Here is a 15847-nt window from a genome sequence, read left to right on the forward strand (position 1 = left end):
AGTGGTTATGGAAGTGCCAAGCTGTTCAGCAAGCCAATGCAAAGCATTTTAAGCAGTACTAAGTGTAAAACCAAAGGAATGAATGTGTTTTTCATGAGGTTTCTTTGTTTGTTTGCTTGTATTTTACTCCCAGGAGAAAATAAAAATGAAAACCAGAGGCCTGTTCCTGCCAACTTTTGCTCAGCTACACCATGCCATGGATTTCAGCAGAATGGTGGAAACATCTAAGAATTATCCACAAGAGCAAAGCTTAGGTATGCCACCCACCATGACTGATTGCAATGCTGTCTTCAGTGTAGTGTTGACTGTATAAAGAAAATGCTTTGTTTTCAAGACATAAAAAATCAATTTCAGGTTTATTGTTATGTCTTGTACCTAAAGGGGACTGGGCCAGATTCCGTGTTACCTTGCATGCTATACAAGTATTAGCACTCTGTGTAGCAATGTGCACTCAGCTTGAGTGTGATGTCAATGGCCAAGTGAGAAAAATGACCAAGAGCATGGCTATGGCTATTACATCATGATGATAAAAAATAATGAGTAGCTTCATTTTAAGGTTTTGCACTTTTTTTTTTTACCTTTTTATGGGAGATAGATGTATTATTTGGAAATATTGGACTAAAACAGTGTGAGATGAGTTCTTTCACAGAGGAAATATCTGGTTTCCTGAACAGTGGGGTGATTAGCTTGATACAAGTGGTATCCAGATCTGTTCAGATCCCCTGAGGAAATAGTGGTAGAGCTCATGGCTTTGTGTACTTTACTGTTCAAGTACAAAAGCTGGCCCACACACTGTAAGTGTTTAGTCCTTCATACACAGTCTTGGAAATCAGCCTTGCAGCATAAGACACAATAAAAACCTATTCCTTACTTTTAAAAATTCTAATTTAAAGTAATGATGATGTTTCCCAATGAAGTTGATAGTTTGTTCTTTTTATTCCTAAGAGAATAAAAGAGAAGGTTAAAGCAAGATCAGAGAAACCAAGGGAAGTAGTTTCCACCTCCAACAGCTCTACCGAAGTCACGCAATGAAAATGCCTTTCCTTTCTGAGAAACTGTTACTAATTCAAGTCACTGAGACTGCATGTCTAGCTATTGCTCCACAAAGAGAGCCAACACACAATTGTTAATAATTATCATCATCATGTTTACAGTACTGACGGTAACAGATTTATTAGACGATGTGTGGATGGGAGAGCAAACAGCCAGTGGCTAAAGGATGATGTTTAGTGTGGCTCTTGTGAATTTTTATTGGGTATTTATTAGTTCCACTTAGTGGTCAACTTCCAATGTTTTCTGAAAGAGTTTGAGCCACTCGTGGGGAAAAGACTGTGTGTCAGAAGGGTGAAGCAGGAGGAGGAAGATAGATTAGTCACATGTAGGAGAGATCTCAGGTCGCAGAGCGTAGAAGAAGCCTCTGTTTAGGTACCTGAATCTCACCTTCAGTGTTTTAGACTCAAGAGAAGCACCTCTGATAAGGCCAATTCCTTCTTATAAAGAAATAAATTCACAGACTAACGAACATGACAATTAAAGTGAGGAACATACCAGTGAACCACTTCCCATCCTCAGCCTTATATCATCTAGGCATACAAGGTGGTATGTCTCTGTTCAGAGACAGGATGAGTCCAGATGATCTATGAAACCACTGCATGATATGTAGTTGTTCACAAGGGGTAATAGCTCACTCAGCAACCACCACCCTTCAGCAAAACACCAGGTGAAAGGAAAGGATCTGTCTCCTTCATTAACATGATAGTGTCATGTATGTACATGTGTTTTATCCTAGAGTTAATCCCTTTAATTAAACTGTGCTATGAAAAGCTTTCTTCGTAGTATGTGTGACATTCCCATAGAAACATTCACATTGATCTTGGATTTTGCCTTTAGCACACTTAACTTCTGGGTCTGTAGTAATCTGACACACTTTCTTTAACTATGAGAAAAATCTGTCTTTTTTGACTACAGCAGCACTGATTGATTCTGTGCTTACAGATGGATTTTTTTTTTATGGGCTTTTATTCACTGATGCTTCAGAAACCTATTGGTTGCTTGTATTCCCACAGCTGAAATAAACTGGTAGCACAGGAGAAAACTGCCACATTTGCTGAAGCGCCACAGACAAATTGCTATTCCTTTAGCTAACCTTATTTTTTTTTTTTATTTTCCAAGAAATGTGCTACATTTCTAAAGAGACCAATTTCAAGGAAACTGAACACTCTGCCTTTATAAAGAAAAATGAGATAATATGGGGGTGGGGAGAGAGCAGAAATATTTCTGGTTATTCTGAAAGTTTTTATTCTTTCTCAGTAAAATGTTATTTTAAAAGTACCGAAAGTTCAGTGCTGTTGGGTTTTTCTAAAAGACCTGCAGATTTAACTCATTATTCAGGTGAGTGGTCCAGAGAGGTCAGCAGGCCCGTTCCAATGAGTGCTGACATTTAGCAAACTCTTGCAGGATGAAAAATTAAAACGCCAGTTCTGTAAGTTGCCTCACGCTGGCAGGTGCCCCCATGCCTGGTGTGTCTTTCACAATGGGCACAGGATTCCATTCAGGTGCTGACATTTTAGATAAAGAGGTATTTTTTTAAATGCCATCACGTACTGGCTGTTCTTTGAGGTACGTTCAGAAGAATAAGAAGAACGTTAAGGCTGAGTGTATACATAAGCCAATGAAAAATAGTAGCTGTTTAGCTTGAGCCCTGTTAATTTGAGGAAAAAGTCCTTACACTTTTGCTCTTTTCAGTTAAATTGCTTTGCCATTATCTGCATCTCTAATTTTCTTGCAGGCTTCCCCTGGGAACAGAGAAAGGAACGGAAATATTAGAGGGATCAGACAGCTGTGAGCACAGAATCTATCGTGCAGTTAGAGTCAAATTATTAAGGGTCTGATCCTGGGGCATGCCCAAAATCCACCCCCCTTGCTAAAGTCAGAATCAGGAGCCCTCTTCAACTCATGGATACAGGCTACGGCAAAATAAGGACTCGTAGTGACTGTTGCTAACATTGATACATTTTTTAGACCTAAATCTACAAGAAATTTAACCCCCTTAAACCTGAGATTCCCAAAGCACTTTGCCAGCTTTATATCCCAACAGATATCTGTATTAATTCCTATGCCTACACATCCACCACTGCACACACACCTGTCGCTGAACTGTTTGGTGGTTTCTACAATATCTTGACTTCAGAGCAAGACTTGTCCTCAGCTCAACCTCATCCGGCAAATAGCTGTTTTCACAAATGTGGGTTCCACACAACAGGGATGAGATCTGATATAAGTAAGATGGAATGGAGTTGCTAGTGAATAAGATATAAAAACTTGTAATTAAATTGTTAACTAGCCTTAATTTGAGCAGCATTCAGATCTGGTTCAGGTCCACTTCTGCAGGTGGTGAAGGGTCTGCTCACCTTTTTAAAGTTCATGATGCCCTCATTGGGACAGCAATAATGATTACAACACAGAAACTTTCTGAGACTTGAGGATTACCTGTGTTTGGTTACACTGTTGGTGAGTTGTGGAGGGTAAGAGTAATACTAGTGTAGTAATGACTGTAATATTAACATAATTTGTTATTCCAGATATAGGTAAATTGTTTTCTTCAGCATATTTCTGGTCCTCAATTTAAAATTAATGGACCAATGTATTACACTGCCAAATTCACCAGGAGATGTCAGATATCCAGCATGGTAAGTGAATGATTACACAGCATGAAGAAAACAGGGACAGATACCGGTAATAGCAAGAATAGGTTTCTTGGAATGGTAAGGAAACCAAACAAACATTGTGAGGGTAAAAACTGTAGTCCTGGTTGTGCATACATGTGTGACAGGCCCTACTTTTAATTTTCAGAGTTACCAACATGTGAACTGCTCTAAACATGAGGTATAACAGCATGTAGGAGGATTTATGTTTTAGTCAGCCCTGTAAAAATGCTAACAGAGGTCAGATATGTGACTGATATTAAGGGGCCTGTATGTATAAGGTATCAGGGTATGTCTTATCAGCAGATGGGCAACTAAACAATGTTGATTCTCGAGGGCAATGCTGTCTTCAAGTACTAACAAGGAATTTCTCTTAGCCTGAATTCGGAGGAGTAGCGAATTATAGTATGTGGTCGGTGTGGATCTCCTCTGAAGCTGAAGGGGGCCTTTCCTCTCAGTAAGAATCTCTCTTGCCCATTTCCAAACTAACATACCAGTCCTGGAGATTTTCTTGGTTCTTCCTCTTCCTATCAGTGACTGTAAAGTGAGGTGATGGTTGTAAATAATTATTCCTCCTCTTTCACTTCCTTGTGGGCCCTCTGCTTTTTACCATTTTTTTTTTCTGGATTTTGTAGTTGCCACAAAAGTAAACTAATCCCCAATAATTTTTGCAAGATAAATTCCAAAAAATTAAGATTAGCTATGGAGTTAACACAGCATCACAGGAATTTAAACCCAAAAAAGTCCGTTTCTTTTATTACTGTTCCCAATTGTATATCTCATGTTCTTTTTCTAGAATTCCTTTCCCACCTATAAGTTGGATTTTTTTCTCTCTCCTTTCTCACGTTTTGCTCTTCTCTTCCCCTTCTTTGTTGCACAGCCCTTGCCCAAGTTCCCATACCCTAAACCTTTTTCACAGCCTTTGTCTGGCTGTGGCTCCCACGGTATGAAGGGGAACTGGTGCTCCACCTATTGCACTTCAGGTCCTCACACACTCAAGCACGGATTCTGCAGGGTCACCACACTTTTTGCTGCTGGGAACAGAGATACACATCCCACTAGCACAGCACAACAATACTTACTGATACAGAAAAGTACTCTGTGGGAACAGCAGCCTGGGAGCTGTTCTTCAAGTGGTTGGCTGCTAATAATGAGTGATGACCACTTTTAGTTCTAGAGTGAAAGATATTTTGACAGATACATTTTCATTTGCCACCCTGTTTCTCGTAGTGCCGACTTCACAGAGTCATGGTGATGACTGGTGTAATAAACCAATAATTGGGCTATTTAAACTTGAAGATCGATCTCCTGCCATCATCATTAAAGAAAAAATACCATGTTCAGTTCTTTTCTGATTGATTTTTTTCTAAACATGACATTTTACATCACTAGATTTTACGACTGCATTGATTTGAGCAAACAAACAGATGCAGAAATATTAGTGAAGGTGTAATTAGCATGCTTTTCCCCCTTTTTCAAGATTGACTTAAGCTACGTCAGTGACAGTAGTTTTTTGCAGTTGATAACCAAACATTGCCTTAGGGAGTATGCCCTCTTAGGACATTTATCCCGTCCTACTTAAACAGAGATGGGTGTTTTTAATGCAGTTCATTTCATAGCAGACACACTGTTATTGCTGAATATAGACTTATATCCAAAGTAGGACATTTACTGGTTGGATTTGCAAAGCTGTGACAACAATATCCCTGAATCACTTAATTAGATGCTATCTGTGAAACATGTATAAATGCAATTACCTTCTAACAAGATATTCTCTTTTTCCACCCCTACCCCTGACTTAATTTTGTGTGTCAGTTAGCTCATAGATACAAAGACTGAGGTCTTGCCATCACTTGAAATGAAACAGATTGATTTATCCCTAACTATTGTAATTAAGCCACAATAGTCACTTTGCCCCACCATCGACCTCCACCTTGGTTCCCAGGCTGGAGTTGTAATTTGGTTTCTTTGCCAACTGAGATCCTCATTCACCTCATCAGATTACCCTAAGCACTGTCTGCAGGGGGACTGTTGTATTGCTTTCGACTGCAGGCTGGGCAGAAACAGCAATTGTCTGTAATATTCACCTAGGGCATTATTAAGGATGAAAATCAGAGTTCGCCTACATGGAAAGACAAGCCTCCTTAAAATTCCCACTCTGCACAGCAAAATGCTGTGTCATTTACAGTGAGGGGAGTGGTTATGGAATGACAGTTAAATTTATCAGGAGTATGTGGAAGAGAACATTAAACAGTGCAATTAATTGTGGATAATAGACTCTGTGGAAAATGGATTTCAATTTGTTAAAAGTTTGATGTTGACACAGGGTTTAAGTATACACATACATCTTAAGTGAAAGCTCAGAAAAAACTTTTCCTTTCCCAAGTAAGCACCCATCTGGTAAAAAGAAGAAATATTTAAGTGTATGGCCCTTTCCATAAATGAGGATGCTGTGAGCACGTAAAGGTTTGCCATTGGCTATCTAAAGACTCTGTCTTTATTTTTAGTAATCTACCTTGAGTTACTGCTTTTCCCTTTTCGTTATTTCTGTAATGTTTTCATTTCATCCCCAGCTATCTCAGTTTGAATGTTTTCAATTGAAATGTTTTCAATAGTCACTTGCCGTATCATTTCCACAATATCTATTACTTATTTACATGTCACTAATAGTACAATATTTCAACTGTCAAGAAACACGATGTCTAGACTTTCTCCCACTTTCTTTGGTTTGAATGACAAATGAGTTGTACCTTCTGGATGTATTTCTTAATGCTAAATAGTAACTAGCTCACTAGCTTTGCAGACCTAACACAGAGGAAGAACTAAGTTTTGCTGAAGGAACAGCCTCTTTCTAACAGTTGTACAAATGATGTCAAGCTGGTATTCTCTGAGGTCCTCAATTCAAACCTTTTTTATCACAAAGTAATAGGAGTATATTAATTACTCCTTAAAGGCAAGTTTTGAAAGTCTCAGACTTGACTGGGAAGCACCCACCTTTCCATTTCCTTTTGCCCTTCAGAGCAATGACCTTTAACAGTTCCTTGCTAGTGAAGAGCCCAGTAAATTCAAGATTCAAGTTCCCACAAACTTCTGTAGTGTCAAGTCTCAGCTGAAGCTTTAAATGAATTGATCAAATAAAAATATGGAAAGATAAGCTCAACTTTGACAGAAGACATTTTTGTAGGTCAAACCTTTCTCTTATAGTCAACCATTGTTGCAGAAGGCCTTAACCTTTACAGCAATCGAAGCAAACACTGTTCACTTTACTCACTACAAGTAGTCTCGGTCTTCTGTATAAACTTCTGTTTTTTCATTTTAATCCTGAAAACATAAGTAGCATCAAGGCTTCTCACCAGCCACATATCTTCCTCCAATCATTGTCTACCGACACTGTATTCTGGCTTTCCGTTTCAAATGAAGTCCTCTAGTACCCTGGAGAAAGTACTGTGTCATCAGTTAAGTTTAGCTACTCAATAGATGTATCTTCCTTCATAAAAAATAACACAACAGTTTGTTACTTTGCTTGAAATGGCCTTTTCCTCTCTCAGAATTTCCATTTAAGGTGAAAGGCTAAATTACAGATACGTATCTCAGGCTGTGTTTCCTACAGCAAGACTTTGCATTTACATTTTTACTCCTCTGGAATCTGTTTTTAGAAACTAATGCTTTTAGGCTTAGATCACAAGGAATTTGTCCAAAAAAATCTGGTTATAATCTTGAATATATTTATTAAATAATGACTATACATACATATACATATATAGAGAGACAAAGAGAGACAATTTAGGATTCAAAGACAATCCTGTATATGCATATATATATTGCATGTATGTACGCATCTTACATGTAGAGAGAAAGAGATGGGATTCAGATGACTAGAAGTTGAAATAGTAAATATAACATTTGAATATTTGATATATTAGCAGAAGTGCTTCTGCTCATTTGGTTTACATGTTACATAAATCAAAGTTTCAAAGGAAAATATATGCAAAATAAAATGAGACATCTTGTTTAGAAAGTAGTGCCAGACAGTGGAAGGTTTAAAGACATACACTTTTTTGTTGCAACTGCATTGCCGGACATGAAAACAGAAAAAAATTGCCAATAACATCTTGTTTTGAACATATGGTGATGTAAGCAATGTTTCTTGGAGGTTTACAATGTCACCTTTGAGAATTTGCATGAATGAAATGAATTAGATGTTGTACAAAAATGCTAGGAATGCTTTCCCAGAAGAAAGTACATTACAGCTAAAATGTGTCAGTCTTTTGTTTTCAGCAATAATATAGAACATTAAGTAAGATGGGTATCTTACCAAAAAGCTTCACTTACATATGTTCAGTTAAATACTGGGCAACCTCTTTGGTTAATATTTGTGCGTTCTTACCACAACCATTTACTATTCAAATAACATTATTATCAACATTAGTAAAAACACGATACCTTTTTTGTGCATAATTTTATTCTTAAATGTATTCATTATGATTTTGGCGTCAGTTTGAAACAGGCCAGAGACACTGTTTGCGGCATAATCACCTAAAAGAGATGATCATGCCCTGTAAATGCAGAGGGATTCTGTGTATTGTCAAAGTCACAAGTATCAAATCAAAGTAGTTGTAGCAGCAGTCATGAAAAGGTTGTATGGATGTTCTGCAAATTGTCCTTGGTCAGCAAGAATATGCCCATCCTATCACCCACTATGTAGCCAGTCTAGTTTAGTTACTCAGAAACTGTGATTTGAGTTGCAGGGAGATGAGGGAATTTACATTAATTATTTCCTTGAGGCACAACTTTAGTTCATATATTTCTACAAGACAGTTACTTTTTTTTTCAGTAGCCTTTTTCCCCAAAGGTTTTAGTTGCAGCAAAAATGACTTTTCATCCCATTTTCTCATAGCTCTTATGACTGAAGGAAATAGGACAGACTAGCTTTCCTGTCAGGATTTGTCTTGATGCTTTCCATATACCCTTTTAGTCCAAAAGATTTTTGATGTTGCCTTAAAATCCAATAAAATTAACCCCTACTTACTGATTTGAGCTTAAAAGACCATGCTTAAAAGAATGTCTGAATACTTGCTGTTCTGACGGGACCTAATTAAGACAATGTAAATTTCATTCTTCAAGCACTAATTTCAAAATTATTACAAATAAAACCATCGCTGCCAATCCCAGACTGTTGGGCTGTGAAATAGGAGCTGTGTTTTGGGTACTCTTATGTATGTGTATGCATTTGTGTACACACACCTATACTTATTGCTAAATTTGGAATCTGCATGGTCACAAATAATCTTTCTAGACTGAGCTGAGAAAGCACAGTCATTCTTGTGGGACTAGTTTTGGGTTAAATATCAAAAATATATTCTGTTGCATTTCTTTCTGCCATCTCGTGCCAATTCCGACCATATATTTAAAAATAGTTTTAGAATTCATTGCAGGAATAAAGCATAAATCAAACTGTAGATTAATTGCTAAGGGAGAAGAGGCCTTTTTCTACCCTTCACTGTCCCAGGCAGACAGACATCCTCTTTTCCTTCCAGTGTAAACTACCTAGGTGCACACTCAAGAGGCACTGCAGAAAAGTGCTGCTCTCTGACACTGTCTGCTCTGAGCCTCTCCTTACTGCAGCTGACAATATGTGAACACTTTAAAGACTTCTCTTCTTTTGATATGTGAGCACTGCCTTGGGATATGCTGGTCACATCATTTTCTCGCAGTAGATAATGATTTCCCATCCTCTACCTTGTCCTGAGTTGGGATTTGTGGGGAAGGGAAAGGCTTGTCCTATCGCCTTTAAAACCCAGTTTTCTGGGACTTGTGATGTATCTTTTATCAAAAGGGAAGTATGACAAGCCCATTGAATATAATCTAAAATCTCTCTCCTGTCTTTCAAGGACCTCCAACCCACACAGCCTCCCTTCATGTGAAATGTATCTGCTTTTCTCAAGCTCATTTTCAGCACTCTTTTGACACTTATTTTTCTGCCATCTTCCTATTCCACCCTGAAATAATGCTTTATTGTTGGCAGGAGACTGAAAATGAGCACACAAGTGTTACGCTCTTCCAGATAGCCAAAATCTTATGGTAATTCAAGACATCAAATCAAGGTAGTATTGGAGGCAACAAAAAGGCAAGAGTTCACAGAAGTCCCAAGTGACTCTTCCACAACAGCCTGAATCAATTCACTTCCACCAAGGGATCTGGGTGACAATTTGGTGCTGTGACAAGATGTGGCCAGATCCTGCAACCCCAGACATACCTCAGTATGACATACGCTTGAGTACTTTTCTATAGCTACCCCAAAAAATCTGGCATGACCAGATGTCTGACATTGCAGGAGCTGTATGCCACTGTGAAGTATTTCTCCTTGTCAGGTTATGAACTCTTTAAACTGACATTTAAATTGCATTCAGGAACAATTTCTCCTAACTCTAATCCAGACAGGGCTTTGAAGAGGTGTCTGTTGGACAGGCCTGTACTGACATTGTATAAAAGTCAAACCCATTCTGTTTGGTAAAACTTTTGACAGAAAAGAGAGAGAAACAGAGTCCAAGTCTGTGAAGGAGGAGCTGTTGGCTGAAATGCAACCAAGAGGTTTCAGGGAACCTCCTGTAAAATGCGGTACACTAGAGCAAGCACACTATTTGCCCCTGCCTAGGCTTAGCATGGCTTCCCCCAAATAGGCACTGGAGTGCAAATGGTAATAAATCTACTCAGGAGCCTAAAAGAGTATTTCAGGGGTGAGGAAAGGAGAACTGGCATGCTGCATTCCCTAGTTACTGCTGCCTGCAAGTATTTTACCCCTCATCTCTCAGTTTTACTAGTCGACTAATTTATTGGAAAAAATCTGGATGACTGTGAGGCCTAGTCAACAGCTTCATTGTTTTGTTATAACTCAGACTATGGAAGGACAAAAAAAGTGTCAGGAACTATTGACCTTCGTATTGCTTTAATAGTTTATTTTCTTCAGTCTGCATGTTTTGCAGCCATGGAGGGGAGAAGCAGCAAAACCTGTGTTTCTGATCTCACTGTAGCAGTACAGCTGCCGTACCTCATATATTTGCCTGCCAAGAAAATATGCTACTGTTCTTCATGGAAGGACTGAAGATTTATGTGTCTTGTCTTTGTGCTGTACACATCAATTCCAGCTCATGGCTTCAATAGCTGTATCAGTGAGGACCCTTTGAAATGGTCAGCTGGAGGCAGCAGATATTCCCAAGTTTAATCAGAAAGGAGCCAATCACAGGCATTTTGGGTCTCCAAAGTCAGTGTGACTTCCTCAGTCTATGCTGTGCTGCTAAACCAATTCATTTATGAATTGGACATAGCTGATCCTCCCCATCTCCACACTAGCTATGCTTTTAGTCCATCGAAGAATTAGGTGTCTCACATGAAACTGCAGGCTGACTTGTAGATAGACACCGTCCGTGGAGTGACGTAAGTGCTGCCATCTAATTCTGATCAAAAACTGTGGCACGTGAAAGGAGAACAGAAACAATTTAGCTAGAAAAAATCAAGTTCTTCACAGAAGACTCCATCGTCTGCATTCCTATTTTTATGCTGATGTTTTGATAATCGGGCTTTTTGTTCTAAAACACTTCCTCATGCAAAAACGTATAATCAATCATTTTTGTTCACATTGCATGCTGACATTTATTGGTACCTTTAATATGCAGTTTCCATGAACAGTGTTATAGCCAGACGAAGGGAATAGCTGACTTGAACTTCTAGGTCACTAATTCTTCACAGATTAGCGCTGTCAGCACTGATGGATGAAGGGGGAGATCTATCAGAATGGATGTGAGGGGTTTCACTCCTGCTTTGTAAATCATGCAGGAAATCCCAGTGTAAACTAAGCCTCTGCCTGTCACAAAAGTTAAAACATCACAAGCAGAGCAGTAACCCCCCAGTTAAATTGGCTTTTTGTTGCTGTTGATCAAATTTCTTATAATCCTTCCCACTTGTTTTGTCTAGTGCTGCATTAGTGATGAAAGGCCTTGGGATTTATTAAAAGAACATAAAAGCAGAACAGAACAAAATAAAATAGCCCAGAAATTCATGAGCAGGGAAAAGTAGGTAATGCCTTTCTGTGTGATCTCATCGGTGATCACAATTCCCATGGAAATCATGTGGGTGCAGAGCTGTGTGACACTCTCCAAGAGTGACCGTTTTCTCCACTGGACACCAACAAACTGAGCAGTGGTGTAAAGCACTTTGGAGTTTCTTTCCTGGGGAAAAAAAAATATGCCCATCAATTTGCAAACAATCTGTCTCAGTAAAAAAAAAATCCCTCTCCTTCCCCACTAACGTAAAAAGAAAGGTTTTATTTCATGTCTTTGGTATAGGGACAAACACCTTACAACATCAAGTGGAGCAGTCATGATTTGTGGAACGGTAGTATGCAATCTTTTTTCTTTTTTTTTAAAATTAAATGATCTTTCTTAGCTCCCATGGTTGCAGACTTGCCTCCTTACAGGATTTTCCCCTCAGTATTCTATCAGGGTGGGCCCTTTACATCGGGCAAAGACTCACAGCTCTAGCCTTTAAATTAAAGCTGACTAATATATTTTTTGAGACTATCTCCTATAGCTATATATTATTTACCTGTGATAGGAGGTAGTTTCACCTTCTGAGAGGTTTTCATGTTCTCATGTCTGAGACAATAATGTGTTTGCATACACTGAAGCAGCTGGGTCAGGCTGAATTCCAATAACAATTTGTCATTAAAAAAAGTACAGATATATTAAAAAATATCCATGAGTTCTTTTCATCCATTAGAGAAAATCACAGAGACTCTGGCCTCTCATTCAGGAGATACTAAGCACTGCCAGGCACAACCCAGTTTCACTTTAAAGAAAGTATTAAATGCTGATTGTTAGCATTTATGCCTGGTAGTTTCAGTAATTTACAGTGAGATTGATAAAAGAAGGCAAAGAAGAGGTGACAGAAAGATCTCGGTTATTTAAGCCAACCAGGAAAGGCTTGGAGGAGAGACAATTTCCTTCCATGAATAAGACCTGAGTAAATAAGGGAACATGGATCACTGAATAAGCTTCCCCTTGGGAGGAAGAAAAGCTCCTTAAGCACAGTAACTGGCTCTGAATAAATTTAGACTGGAAATAATAAGTCTCCTACCACTAGGGAAGTGATGTTCTAGAATAAGCTTCCAGTTGAAGCTGAAGGAGTAAGTGAGCCAAGTAGTTCCTAGGGCAGACCTAGATGATTACTTTATGAAGGCATTATCTGTTGCATGGCCGCTGGTGATCCAGGGACTGGCATTAAAGGGGGTCTGTCCAGTCCCATGTTCTTTGGAGCAGTGCCCTAAGACAAGAGCTGTCTCTACCCAGAAGGGCATGTGTCATTTAGTACTTTTAGGACAGAATAGTCAGTACCAAAGTATAACTGTTAAGTCTAAAACTGTCTCAGGGTAAAATAAAACAGGAGGTGGGCTGTGCGTTCTCTTATCAATGCTGATTTTATGCCAGAGAAATATTACCGACTTCGATGGAATCCCTCCTTGTCTGAGGATGTATGATTGAAAAATATTATACTAAAGGTTATTACAGCTTTACTATTGTCCTAAAAATTCTGGAAAGGAGACAATGGGAGAAGCAAGATCTAAGCTTTCTCGTTTTTAACAGTTGTCTCCTTTTATAACTTTACTGAATTACTTCTCAAGTATTTCTGGCTTAGGCCCCTCCTAATTGCTCCTTGGAAATTCGAGGACACATGGCTGAATCCATTTTTAAAATATAACTGGTCCTGTATTATGTGCTTGTAGCTCAAGCTGCAATGAGGGAATGAAATTTCAGAGTGTCTTTTGACTCTGTGCACTATTACGTCTTCTCTTGATGATCCATTGATATGGTTTGCTACTGGTTGAATGGTTTATTAAATGCCTTTCAGCCTGTGTTGTATCGGCACATCACTCATTACAGGCACTTCAGGAGCCATCAGCCCTGCAAACAGGGTCTGAGTAATGAAGACCCTCCTTTTTCTGGTGTGAATACAGAGAAATGGAAATGATCGTTCAAGCTCTTATTCCAGCAAGAGGGTGGCACTTGAATTGCTTGTAATCATGGTTACTGAGAGCCATTAGACAAGCAGCTTATTACTTAGCTTTGTCTTACAACATGGGTTTCAATGGCTGTGGTTAAACTGTGGGGCAAAAGCTCTGTGGGCAGAAAGAGATCTGTCCCAACTCCACAGTTACCATCTGATAGAGTCAGTGGAGTACATCATAGTTCTGCAAACTCAGTTTTCCTCCTAAAAGACACAGAGATGATACATACCAAGGTCTGCCCGGGTCAGTGTCAGTCTGGGACCAACGTGTGCAGCCTCAACGCACAGGCTGAAGGGTACAGAATAGTTAGTGTAGGCTGAACCAGTATCACCATGGAGATCTCACAGTTGTTTCCATGACATTTATTAGTATTTTCAGTTCTTCATGAGTGGTGAACAGGAGTGAAAAAGACAGGCATTCTACTTTATGGAAAGTGAAAATAAAAACCATGCAGCACACTTTAAATCCACTGTTTAAGTGATTATTTTTAAATCTTTACATTAGCTGTATAATAGCTTTTTGTCAAGCAGTAAATCTCCTCTGTTATGCATTTTTGTATCATTTGTTAGTGTCCTGTGACTGAACCTAAATTTAAATATTAGCAGGAGTTTTATTCAGGTTTTAATTAGATACTAAATAGAGGCAAATAGACTTAAACATAAGAAAAATCTGTTTTACTGTGAGAGTGATCAAACACTGGAGCATCTTGCCAAGAGAGGTAGTGCCCATCCCTGGAAATGTTCAAACCCTGACTGGATGTAGCCCTGGGTAACTGGCGGTAGTTGACCCTGCTTGATTAGGAGGATTGACTAGAAGATCTCCAGAAGTGCCTTCCAGCCTCAGCAGTTCTGTGATTCTGTGATATCAAAGCAGATGCATAAGAAGCCATACGACCATGGTACCAAGATTTCTTTTTGCTGATGTGAGTTGGAATTGAACAAGATCATGGATGGTGTGCAGCCTTGCCAGGAAATCTGAGATATGCTTTGTTAGAAGTGCAGTGTTAATAAAAGCTTCCTTTCTGTGAGATCTATTTTTATTTTCAATAACTAAGGGGCACTTCCCACTTTTTCTGTTGAACTGAACACATTTTATTTTACTGTTGTTCTCCATATTTTTCTGTGACACCAATATATACCAATAAATATTGTTCTCCAAGGCAGACCACAGACAATATTGTAAGAGAAGCAATGGCTTTTATCACTTAAAGGGAAGAAAGTGCAAGAGAGAGTGGTTCATCATACAAGATATTGGTGCATCCTTGTGAGGAAGAAGTCAAGCAAAGGAGCCAGGAAACCTGCATGGATGACCAAATAGCTTCTAGAGAAACTCAAACGGAAGAGGGAGGTTCACGGCATGTGGAAAATGGGACTGGCCACTTGGGAGGAATATAAGAATGTTACTGAATGCTGCCTTTGCTTCAGTCTTCACTGCCAAGGCTGGCCCTCAGGCATTCCAGCCCCCAGAGGAAAATCTGAGGAAAGGAGGACTTCTGCTTGGTTGAGGAGGATTGGGTTAGAGATCACCTATGCAAACTGGATCCTTGCAAATCCATGGGCCCCAATGGGATGCACACATGAGTGCTGAAGGAGCTGGTGGATGTTCTTCCCAAGCCACTCTCCATCATCTTTGAAAGGCTGTGGAGGACAGGACAGGTGTCTCAGGACTGGAGGACAGCAAAGATCACTCCAATCTTCATGAAGGGCAAGAAGGAGGACCTGGGAAACTATAGGCCAGTCAGCCTCACCTCCATCCCTGGAAAGGTGATGGAGCAGTTTATCCTGGAGGTCATTTCCAGGCATGTAGAGGACAAGAAGGTTACCAGAAACAGTCAACATGGATTCACCAAGGGAAGATCATGCTTGACCAACTTGATAGCCTTCTAAGGTGGCATGAGTGGCGAGGTCGATGAAGGGAGAGAAGTGGTTGTTGTTTATCTCAACTTCAGTAAGGTGTTTGACACTGTCTCCTATAGCATCCTCATGGACAAGGTAAGGAAGTGTGAGTTAGATGAGAGGACAGTAAGGTGGACTGATAACTGGCTCAACAACAGAACTCAGAGGGTTGTGATCAACGGGGCAGA

Source organism: Phalacrocorax carbo, chromosome 1 (genome assembly GCF_963921805.1).
Source record: "Phalacrocorax carbo chromosome 1, bPhaCar2.1, whole genome shotgun sequence".
Lineage (NCBI taxonomy): Eukaryota > Metazoa > Chordata > Aves > Suliformes > Phalacrocoracidae > Phalacrocorax > Phalacrocorax carbo.